Source organism: Aptenodytes forsteri, unplaced genomic scaffold, assembly GCF_000699145.1.
Source record: "Aptenodytes forsteri isolate BGI_AS27 unplaced genomic scaffold, ASM69914v1 Scaffold231, whole genome shotgun sequence".
NCBI lineage: Eukaryota > Metazoa > Chordata > Aves > Sphenisciformes > Spheniscidae > Aptenodytes > Aptenodytes forsteri.
This window is the reverse complement of record NW_008796046.1, coordinates 905,964-918,099: the sequence shown is the minus strand read 5'-3', so window position 1 is coordinate 918,099 and position 12,136 is coordinate 905,964.

Below are 12,136 nucleotides of genomic sequence, written 5' to 3'. Positions count from 1 at the left end.
CCCGTCCCTGGAAACATTCCAGGTCAGGCTGGACGGGGCTCTGAGCAACCTGATCTAGTTGAAGATGTCCCTGCTCATTGCAGGGGGGTTGGACTAGATGGCCTTTAGAGGTACCTTCCAACCCAAACCATTCTATGATTCTACAATTCTAAAACCCAGGCTATTCACTATAACAGATCTGCAAATTTGACAAGCCCAACTTTGGTGCTTGGCCACCAGGCACAAAGAAATAATCACAGATATAGACATGTGTTTAAGAAATAGTAGAGAGGGGTAGAGCGAGCTGTTCTTCGGTAATGGAGTGCTCAGTAAGCAGCACCTTTCCCTAGCATGGGATCCTTCCCAATAGGGTTCAAGGGAAGTTTCTTCTCAAGTTCTTAAGCTTCACAGAAAGTCATAACAGTCTTGCCTGAAACATTTCAACCACATGGCAGGAGATAATCCTGCTGGCAGGACTGGTCACGGCTGCAAAGAGCTCCACATGGTCCACAGCCAGCACATAGCTAGATTGCACCCAACCTCAAGATAATGAGTACAACTCAACACTACGCTGCTGTCTGCAGACCAGACCCAGGGTAAACCCAGCCTGATGTCCAGCCAACACAAAACAGGCTGCTTGAGGCCCCATTATAAATTCCCTGCACAGGCAGTTCCCCGCCATGCGCTGGAGGAACGCCAACCAGTCCAACTATCCCACTATTGCAGCAGAGGTCAAAACACAGCTGGATGCCATAGGATGTGTTTAAAGCTCACAACACTGGTTTAGTCTCTCCCCACCATGGACCATTGCCTCCATATTTATCTATGGAAAAGCTTCCAAAATATAAGGCTGCTTGGCTTTCAGATCGGAACAGAATCAGTGGTTGTGCCACTAAAGTCACACCACCTGTTAAGGAAAGTAGCACGGAGGGGAACGTACCGTATTTCAGACAGCCTTTCATACAGGGAAACAGTTTTGCTTTCTTCTGTAGCGAGATCAAAAATGTTGAGATGACCCTCAGCTGGTAAACCCCAACCCTATGCCACCAGCTTTCCCATCAGCTTCCCCAGTTCCTGGCCCCTTGTTCAGAGACTTCAGGAACTAGACAAGATGCAAAGTAATGGGATCTCCCAGGCTTGCTCGGAAAGGTTGCAAAAGCTTCACTTATGTTACCATCACAACTGAACTCGCTGCAGCTTGTTTGGTCTCTCCCAAGAGACCTCTTCTACAGAGCAAATGACATCAAGACACATCCATCCCATAGCAGCACAGCAAGGCTCTTGCAGAAAATGTTAAGAGTTTTTATGCACAGATGGCGGCATCTTAATTCTTTGCTGTCAAGATAAGGAGAAAAGAATGGAGATTTGGGGATTCATAAGGTTTTTTATTATTATTTATTTTTTTAAAGGGAGTGAGCTAAGCGGCTACAAACTTATGCATCTTGCAATGGCCAATATCCCCTAAATCTTCAAAGCTTCCTCCCGTTATCAACACTACTTTAGGATGAGCAAAACACACAAACAGTGGCATCCTCAGAGCATCAGCTCCAACCCCCTACCGGAATCCACGAGTATCACTGGAGGAAGGAGCAGAGCACACAGAGCAGGTCAGAGAACAAACGAGACAAATAATCACTGAGTCTTTCATTACAGCCAGAGTGTATTTAAGAGCAATCTCATCCTTGCCACTCTCTTTGCTCTTACAGAAACAGCTTGAACTTACCAGTATATAGGATTTTCCCTTTTTTTCCTCCCACTCAAGCTATCAAGTGGAAGTGATTGAAACAAAGCCCTAGAAGGAAGAGGGCCTGACATGCTCGTGAGCACCTAAAACATAGCAGGAGGACACAAGGAAGTTTGCAAACTTCTTCTACAGCCCACCCAAAAAGTATATTATTACAGTTATTATACTTAGAAGTCACTTCTTTCCCCCAACCATTAACATCCTGAGTCTGCCACATTCTGTGGTAGGTTTCAGAAGAAACATGTATCTTGGTTGCTTGGTAGCCCCAACCTTTCCCTACACACTCTAGAAACCAACCAAACATGACGAGACGGCCTTTTTAGACTTCAGAATAAGCCTGGGGTTTTTTCAGGACTAGAAACTAGAAACCAAACCAAACATGACGAGACGGCCTTTTTAGACATCAGAATAAGCCTGGGGTTTTTTCAGAGTTTAGCAAGTGTCACACACAAATTTCAAGCCTCTCACGTGTCCCATTGAAGGCTGCAGAGCCAACTGGATCATCTGTTTTGCCCCAATAAAAAAAAACCTAAACAATCTGCCAGAGCTAACTACTTCACCAAAGAAGAAAAAAAGCAGCTCCAGGATCAGCTCCAGCAGATCCAGTGCCAACACCCACCAGACAATCCCAGCCTCAACGATGCCATTTACACAAACATATGCTTGCATTTCACTTCGAGAGAAAAAAATGTCATCTCTCTCCCCTACCAGCTCTACTGCATTAACCTTTGTCACCACTGTGACAGGTAACTCTCCTGCTACATCTCCAGCGCAAGGCTCTCATAATAAGCACAAGAAAATGAGAGCTTTTTAAGAGGACAGTCAATATTCTTGACAAGAAGTTTGAGATTTGCTTTTTTTAACTGCACATTCATGCCTTGTAACAAACCTCCTCTGCTATGGAGGCTGAAGCACTGGACTCCCAAAGACAGGAGCTGTCAGCAGCTTTTCTCCTCCTTTATGGAGCAAATACTCTCCAGAATAGTTTCTCACTACCGAATTCTTTATTGCAACCATAAGTTGTATTCAAGATCATCTCCATCTTCATATTATGACAGTCCTGAATTTTTGCTTTAAGTGACAATGCAGTTTATTAGCTGAAAGGATTTCCAACTGCAGTTATTGCCTAGTAGGAACTGAACTGATATCTATTCATCATCCCCTACTTACAAGACAAGATTGCACAAGAAAGCCGAAGCTCATCATCGATTTCCTGCTAAAATCAGGTCCTAGAAGCAGAAGAAACTCATTATATATTTTAATCTTGTTGGGCTTTGAAATTCTCCTCACGAAATGGTTTGACTAACACAATTTGGAAACTTGCAGCAAAACTGGGAAGAGGAGGTGGCCAAGACTTCACCTGTACAACAGCTCAAACATTTTGCCTGTCGTTACCCATGCAACACAGAGAAGAGATTCCAGATCTAGGCAAAGGATGGCAGATTTGTGCGTAGATTCGGCAGCCATTGAGCTATTCTTTGCAGCAATCTGTGTGCTACAACAGGCTATTCACTGAGACACTTGCCCAATGTACAAATATCACTTGGGCATCAGCAGTTAAACAGAGAGAAGTGAGAAGTTTAAGAGTTCAGAATAATACCGGTTTATTTGAACCACGCCTGGAGGTGAAGGGAAGGCAAGATGCGACACAACACAGAGAGGAAAGCTCTTTATAGAGACAGGGATGTTAGGCAAAGGGTAACAAGACCTTTGCAGCACTTTTGTTTGACTGCAGCGTCATCCAGGGACTAGAGCCACATCCCACGGTTGCAAAACCAGCACGTGATTCCCCCCTTTGTTTGCTGGAAACGGGAATACATGATGGAGGAGGCGTATTACAGCCACAAAACCAGGTTACCTTAAAAGTCCATATAAACCGTGACGGTTGAGTGCCCTGGGTGGGGAGGATTAGCTGTGTTCATGCACACACACATGCAGGATGTGTTTCGTCTCTGAGGGTATTTCAAGCAGAAAGACAATAGCCCCTTTTTACAACACCTCTCCTCCCCAGATGATCTTTTATACACCCACGTGCCACGCAACTCTGAAAAGCGGTTCTCAGCATGCAGAAACACTGCTTTTAAAACACAACAGCACAATTAAAAACCTAAAACCCGAAGGGAACAATAGGACATCCATATGGATGAATGCGAACAGCAGGCTGGATGGCAGGTATGAGAGGGAACAAAAAGAAGTCAAAGGTGCTTTCACTGCAATATTTGCAATTCCCAAACCTACCCTCAAATTAAGTTCTTCCAACCCTTTAAGAAAAGACTCAGACTCTATCTTATATTTACTTTTAAGCAGCCTTCCTACTATCAATGCTTGAATATGCAAAAGCCCCAAGGAGAGAGATCAAACAGCACTGCAGGATGGGGAAAAGTTCAACTCCCAAAAGGTCATTCCTGTGCAGAGACATCTCAAAGCTGCTGACGCTTTTTGGCAGCTAAACATTAGCAAAGGAAGCACAAATGGGAACAGACATGACATCGCCTGCTACTTGCACAAGCCTTAGGCAGATTCAGGTTGCAGTTTCACTTGCATAAAGCAGATACACCAAGTAAGCCACACTGAAACTTCCTTGGAAAAAGAAAGCAAGCCATTTTTAGCTAAACGTGTGTATACGCTACAAAAAATACAAAGCAAAAAAGTCTCAGTGAAATATTACCCCTACTTTAAAAAAATATAGCGAAAGATCCATTAAAACAACGATCATGTTGCATTAATATAGTTTCTATCACTTTTACCCATACACCTGTCTTCAGACCACACAATTTACTTTATATTTCAGACTGACAAAAAAAGCAAATAGGCCCCTAGAGCACACAACCAGAAAAAAACCACAGCAAAAGTCACCTACACAGATGAAGACAGACCAGAATCGTGCAGCAGGTTTTTCTTTCCATCATAGGTTGAAACCCTCCCCTATGAAAAATCACCCAATTTCAGGACGTTACATTCCCCTTTTCACCAGATTACTGAAAAATCTGCTAGAGATGCTGAATCACACAGGAAACCGAACCTTGTTTTCAACTGGGGACAAGAAACAGCAATGAGAGCTAGAGATCCTAAAAAAGAGACACACACACCCCCCTCCCAAAACCACAAGACAAGTTGCCATCATTCTATGAGCGGGAACGCAGACCGACCCAGGTTTCTGCAAATCTCGGGGGGAAAAAAAGAAAAAAAGACATGCTGACATGCCCTTTGCACCTTAGAACCTGCAGGCACACACGTAAGGGTGCTCCCCACCGTGCCGCCCATCAGCTAACCCTGATCTCCCGTCACAGCCTCCGCGCTAGATGCCCCATCACACCAGACCTCATCTGGCGTGCCTGTTATTTCAGAGCGCTGTTGCAACAAAGCTCTTTTTCCTCACGGTGCACAAAACCGCGACGGAACGATCCTTTGACTGCCCCGCAGCACTTCAGCAACGCTCGGATGCTTCTCCGGTTGCCACAAGCCTGCTGCGCCCGATCTCTCTCTTTTCTCCCCACCAGGACGTTGCAAACCAGCAACAAAACACACAGAGAAGCGCTGAAAAGAAATCTCACCATTGCGTTTGCAGCACGGATGATTTCATCCCAATTACTTGCTCTTGTCATGCAAAGAGAGCTACAGGAGAAAATTTAAATCCTGATCCAGACAATACAACAGCCAAAAATGAAGACACTGCCCCAAGCATTTATTTCAGATTTTTACGTGCTGGGATCAGCCCTTCGGAGTCTCCCAGAAGTGCTCTTGGAGGGAAGACAGACATTAAAGCCCAGTTACACATCTGAATTTAAGTCTTCACCCTCTGATTTAGGGGAGCCCGAGGAACACGCGTGTACAGGAACAGCTCTTTTAAAAAGAGGATCTGGGAAAAAAAAAAAAAAAAAAAAAGAGAAGTGTGCAAGTTATGCAGAGAAGCCGGGCAAAGAATGCAAATTCTGACCTACTTCTCCCTCCTGGCTGGGAGAGGGCACGAGGCAGCTGCTACTGCTGCTCTGCAGGCACAAGAGTTGAGCAGGAGCCCTGCCAAAATTTCTGCAGCCATGCCTCTTCCAGACGCAGGCTGCTCCATGCGGGCTGCTTGCAAGGCGGGGGCAATCGTCCTTCTGCCCAGGCAACAAGACCACAACCTCCCAGTCCAGCAGCAGATGAAGTCAGGATGAGCAGGGGTCTCTGAAGGGCCTGGATTCAGCTCTCATGCCAGCAGTATTTCCCACCGGACTCCTCTGCCAGCACCTGCCTCAGTTCTGCTTCAGGCAGGATGGGGAAGAGCAGTGTCTTCCAGGTAGGTGGGAGGTCTGGTGCCTTCATAAAGCCTCTCTCAAAACCAGCCTCCAAGATTGGAAGGAGGACAGGGACAAAGCCATTGAGGTGACAGACACATTGGCTTGACTACATCACCAACTGGACACCCATGGAGAGCAGTGTCTTCTCTGACCAAGATCCACATGAAAGCCATCCACTCTCCCAGTGCAACAGGCCAACGATGCAAGAAAAATACCAGAGGAGAGGAACAGGGAGCCAGAACAGGAAAAGTTTCGCTCAGCAGCTCCTCCACTGGAGGAAGTTTCTCACTTTTATTACACAAGCTGAGGCTCTCAAACCAGCTCTTCGTGCTGGACTACCTACCCAAGAGCCACCGACCTGCTGCAAGGTCAGTCTTCAGGAAAGCCACTGGCCTTCAGCCACTTGTCACCCCAGCAGGATGGAATCCAGTCAGCCCATTACTGCAACCAGAGGTGAAGTGGAACCAGTGGCATTTATGCAAGATTCACCCTTCAGTACTTTCCATCTGAGAAGGTTCAAGTTTTCTATGCACTTTCAAAAGCCGAGAGCGATCTTCAGGAGTCATGAGAAGTCTTCCTCCCAAGCTATTCCACATACCTTTCTATAGGAGAAAGCCTTTCAAATAAAAAAAAAAATTCATCTGATCTCACACAGACATGAGTTGATGGGGTTAACCGCCAGCTTAGGTTAGATGAGTCCGAGATGTGTTATTGCAAAATATTTTCATTAAAGCACCGAGCTGTGTCAGCACAAGGTGATACAGAATAAATGCAACCAAGAAGCAAGAGCTAGCAATCTTACATCAGAGATCCAGCTCATTTTAACACAGTCACATCTTACTTCACCCAGGGCACACGATGCAGCTGGCTTTTGCCAGTGAGCTCACACCCGGTACTGGTGCTGCTAGAGCAATGCTTGGGTGGAGGTTACTGGATGTTCCTGGCTTATTGCAGCCAGCTGAGAAGAAATTGGGACAGAGAAGCACCGAGAGTAGCAGTTTTCAAACAGGTCCAAGTCTCAGCACATTTCCAGTGCTAGCATAAAGGCACACGGTGCCCACAGGGGGTAGAAGTTACCGGCCAAATTTCAAGCAATGGGAACATGAGCGAAAAAAAAAAAAAAAAAAAAAAAAGAGAAGTGTGCAAGTTATGCAGAGAAGCCGGGCAAAGAATGCAAATTCTGACCTACTTCTCCCTCCTGGCTGGGAGAGGGCACGAGGCAGCTGCTACTGCTGCTCTGCAGGCACAAGAGTTGAGCAGGAGCCCTGCCAAAATTTCTGCAGCCATGCCTCTTCCAGACGCAGGCTGCTCCATGCGGGCTGCTTGCAAGGCGGGGGCAATCGTCCTTCTGCCCAGGCAACAAGACCACAACCTCCCAGTCCAGCAGCAGATGAAGTCAGGATGAGCAGGGGTCTCTGAAGGGCCTGGATTCAGCTCTCATGCCAGCAGTATTTCCCACCGGACTCCTCTGCCAGCACCTGCCTCAGTTCTGCTTCAGGCAGGATGGGGAAGAGCAGTGTCTTCCAGGTAGGTGGGAGGTCTGGTGCCTTCATAAAGCCTCTCTCAAAACCAGCCTCCAAGATTGGAAGGAGGACAGGGACAAAGCCATTGAGGTGACAGACACATTGGCTTGACTACATCACCAACTGGACACCCATGGAGAGCAGTGTCCTCTCTGACCAAGATCCACATGAAAGCCATCCACTCTCCCAGTGCAACAGGCCAACGATGCAAGAAAAATACCAGAGGAGAGGAACAGGGAGCCAGAACAGGAAAAGTTTCGCTCAGCAGCTCCTCCACTGGAGGAAGTTTCTCACTTTTATTACACAAGCTGAGGCTCTCAAACCAGCTCTTCGTGCTGGACTACCTACCCAAGAGCCACCGACCTGCTGCAAGGTCAGTCTTCAGGAAAGCCACTGGCCTTCAGCCACTTGTCACCCCAGCAGGATGGAATCCAGTCAGCCCATTACTGCAACCAGAGGTGAAGTGGAACCAGTGGCATTTATGCAAGATTCACCCTTCAGTACTTTCCATCTGAGAAGGTTCAAGTTTTCTATGCACTTTCAAAAACCGAGAGCGATCTTCAGGAGTCATGAGAAGTCTTCCTCCCAAGCTATTCCACATACCTTTCTATAGGAGAAAGCCTTTCAAATAAAAAAAAAAATTCATCTGATCTCACACAGACATGAGTTGATGGGGTTAACCGCCAGCTTAGGTTAGATGAGTCCGAGATGTGTTATTGCAAAATATTTTCATTAAAGCACCGAGCTGTGTCAGCACAAGGTGATACAGAATAAATGCAACCAAGAAGCAAGAGCTAGCAATCTTACATCAGAGATCCAGCTCATTTTAACACAGTCACATCTTACTTCACCCAGGGCACATGATGCAGCTGGCTTTTGCCAGTGAGCTCACACCCGGTACTGGTGCTGCTAGAGCAATGCTTGGGTGGAGGTTACTGGATGTTCCTGGCTTATTGCAGCCAGCTGAGAAGAAATTGGGACAGAGAAGCACCGAGAGTAGCAGTTTTCAAACAGGTCCAAGTCTCAGCACATTTCCAGTGCTAGCATAAAGGCACACGGTGCCCACAGGGGGTAGAAGTTACCGGCCAAATTTCAAGCAATGGGAACATGAGCGGCGCTAACAGTCCCACGTCCCAGCAGGAGAAACAAGCATCTAAAACTGTCTCCAGTGATGCATTTCCAGAAATGCACTGGTTTCTCATCAGTTCTTGACATGCAAGTAGTATTGTGTATTATACACATTAAGTTCTTAACGATACAGTCTAAGGTATATTATTCAGCATCTCCCAAACCTCCTGGTTGGCATAAATGCAGTTACAGAGCCACAAAATACTTGCTGTACTGGCCAGCAATCACAATTTCTGTCCAAAGCCTACTGCAAACTGATTATAGAGAAGGCTTTGTTCAGTCAGCCTCCTTCCTTTCCCTTGGGAAACCTGTATGTCAAAAGACCAATAAATGCTAGTAATTTATTATGTGGAAAGACAGTCATGCAGTTAAGACTAAGAGAGAACGGAGAGCTAAGCCGAGTTTCTGTTTGAAATGGTCACAGAGCCCTGTGGTGGCAAGTCAAATTCGTTGCTCCTCTGTTTATATGCACATAAATATTTGGGGGTGAAGGGATGTAAAGTAGAGAAGGATTATCAGCATCACAAGAGCACTGAGCAGAAAGATGTAGTTCAGGGATTGTGTTGCAAGAAAACAGAGGAAAAAAAAACCAATTTATGAGGAATCAGCTCCAATTTGAAGAGCCTGTTTATCAGCATTGATTAAGGAAAGATTGGTTTCATCCTAAGGACAGCAGGTGAATCACCACAAGTCCTTAGAGTTCTCATCCTTCATTAATAGATGCCCCTACCCTGGGCTCTGGAGGCATGTCTGGTATAATTTTGATGTTTAAATAAACAAGAATCACGCACATGGTATTTGGGTTTCCTCCAGCCTCCCAAGCATCCAAGTAACCCTCCAGCAGACATAGGATGTGGTATCCTGCTCATCACCACCTATGAAGACACCTAAAGCACAACCTGCCAGATGATCCCTCATTTCTCTCTGGCCTCTTCCCCAGGGATTGGAACATTCAAACACCACGTGGATGTTGTCACTTGTCCATGCCTTTTCTGTAGGGCTGCAATCAGAGCAGGCAGGGAAACTTGGCTGCATTTCAGTTAAGCACACCAAGGAGAACAACTTTCTCCAGCTTCACGGGATGCAGCTTACAAAAATCTCCCCCCCTACAGAAGAAAGAGCTGGGATGTTAAATAAAACACTTAATCTTTCCCACCAAAACCAGCCTGTGAACAGCCCAAGGGTTTAGGCAGGTACCTGGGATGTGCAAGAGACTTTCAAACCTGTGTTGTCTTCCTCCCACGTCCCAGGTGAGCTGCCTGCCTTGTCCATCAACAGCATTTCTACTCAAACCAAGAGGAAGAGAGCTCTCAGCTCCAGGATGGAGAGTCACCAAGCACATTATGCCCCTGTTGCTTTGGGTCTAGATAGCAAGCAGATGTTTAGAAGAGCTCCCAAGGTCTGCCCTCATCTGAACCTCTGCTACTGGAATAGTACAGGGACAGGGAGCTTGGGAATACTTTACCACTCAAAAATATTTGTCCTCAGCAGCCTTGCTGCCCTGCCAGCCGCCTGCCAAACCCATTTGGCCATACACTTAACCAGCCAACTCCCATCAAATTTGTTGGCAGCTGCTGGCTGCTCTTCACAAGGATACAAGGGTTTAGCAGGTCATTCAAGGTAGCTGGCAGGACACTTCTGCCTCTGCTTTCACACGCACCTGTGCTGGTGCACCAAGGTCTCAAGCCAGCTCTGAGCAAGTCAATGCATTGCAGCTGATGACTTGCTGAGGAGATGCTCTAATCAGGGTCTAGGTAGTTCCCCCTGCAAGGAATCAAGCACCACACGGACACTTCTGTTTCGGAGATGTTCAGCATGGTGCTCCCATGGAGATCTGTCCCCACCAGGTGTCAGGCAATAAAGACATTTAACTCCACATTGATATTCTTTGGTTTGGAGGAATTTAAGATACCCAACTTGTGTATAAAAGAAGAATGGGAGGGGAAAAAGTGTTACACAAGCAGTTAAGTGTTTTGGACATGGCAGACACCACGTGGGGGATAGGAGAGCACTGTAGCTTGACAAATGAAGCAGATGGCCTGAGCCTTGGCGTGGTCAGTCACAAAGCAGACATTTAAAAGAAATAAAGATGTACTGCTGCCTCCACTTCCAAGGAGATGGTGGAAGAGCCACTGAGAGAAGAAGTAGAGACATTTGTGATTTCATATCAACTGGAACTGGTCAAGGAACTCAATTCTTGCCTCTGACACTGCATTGTGTTTGCGAAACACGTGCTTGGCAGCATGAAAACTAGGCAGGATTTCTTCCTGCACCACTTTCTACCTTTATCAGCCCTCAGCACAGCTTCACATCAGCTCCTGGACCCACCTGTGCACCCACTCCCAGTCTTCATCAGGTCACTCATAGGCTCTGTGCTCTTTGTGAGGAGAATGGCCTTTCCCCATGGGTTTGCAGAGGGCCCAGGGACAATCAGTTTAGTTTTGTTTGCTGCAGAGTGGTAGAAGTGCACCTCAATAACTTAAAGTGTTTTTTTCTTGTAACAGTAATAGCTACTGCAGGAACACGACAGCACGTCTGCTCAAAACAACCAGGGAGGCAGACAAAACACAAGTTCATGCTGATCCTGCTCTCCATTCTTCATCCTTTGAGGAACATGGCAACCATTCCTCTAGGAAAGGCACAGCAATTTTTGTGCAGGAAATCCAACACACGAGCTGTGCTGCCAGCTGAATAAAGCACTGCCGGTAGCTTGGGTCACTCCGCTCTATTCGTGTCCTCAAGCTTTTCTCCATAACTGAAGGCAAGGCTTTTACCGAAGGCAGAAATTCTCAGGCTGTTGTGGACTTCAGACTGGGCATTTCAGAAAATCCCACAGCCACCCACCAGATTCAAAAAGGGAAGGGTAGGTGGAAATCAAAGCTACGAGCCCATCACAATCTGCCCCAAGAGGCTGGACACTTGTCCCTTCTTCCATATCACCCTGGCCTCTCTTCCAGCAATCCCATGCTGGTAATGTAACTAGTTAGATGGGAAATAAGGCTTCTCAGCCATCCTTCCTCTTCTCCCAATTCTCCATGACTGAGCTGGGATCCTCTCCTGGCTTTCTCCAGAGAACTTTTATTAATGCATTGAATATATATGGGCTCATGCACTAATGCACACGGGCTACCTTTGGGGCATCATCCCAAAAAACACACCACAAGCTACCAACAACCTGTTCCAGAGATGTTCTGTACGGAACATGTCTGTGCCTGTCGGAAAAGGACCTGAGGGTGTTGGTCGACAGCCGGCTGAACATGAGCCGGCAGTGTGCCCAGGCGGCCAAGAAGGCCAATGGCATCCTGGCCTGTATCAGAAATGGTGTGGCCAGCAGGAGGAGGGAAGTGATCGTGCCCCTGTACTCGGCACTGGTGAGGCCGCACCTCGAATACTGTGTTCAGTTTTGGGCCCCTCACTCCAAGAAGGACGTCGAGGTGCTGGAGCGTGTCCAGAGAAGGGCAACGAGGCTGGTGAGGGGGTCT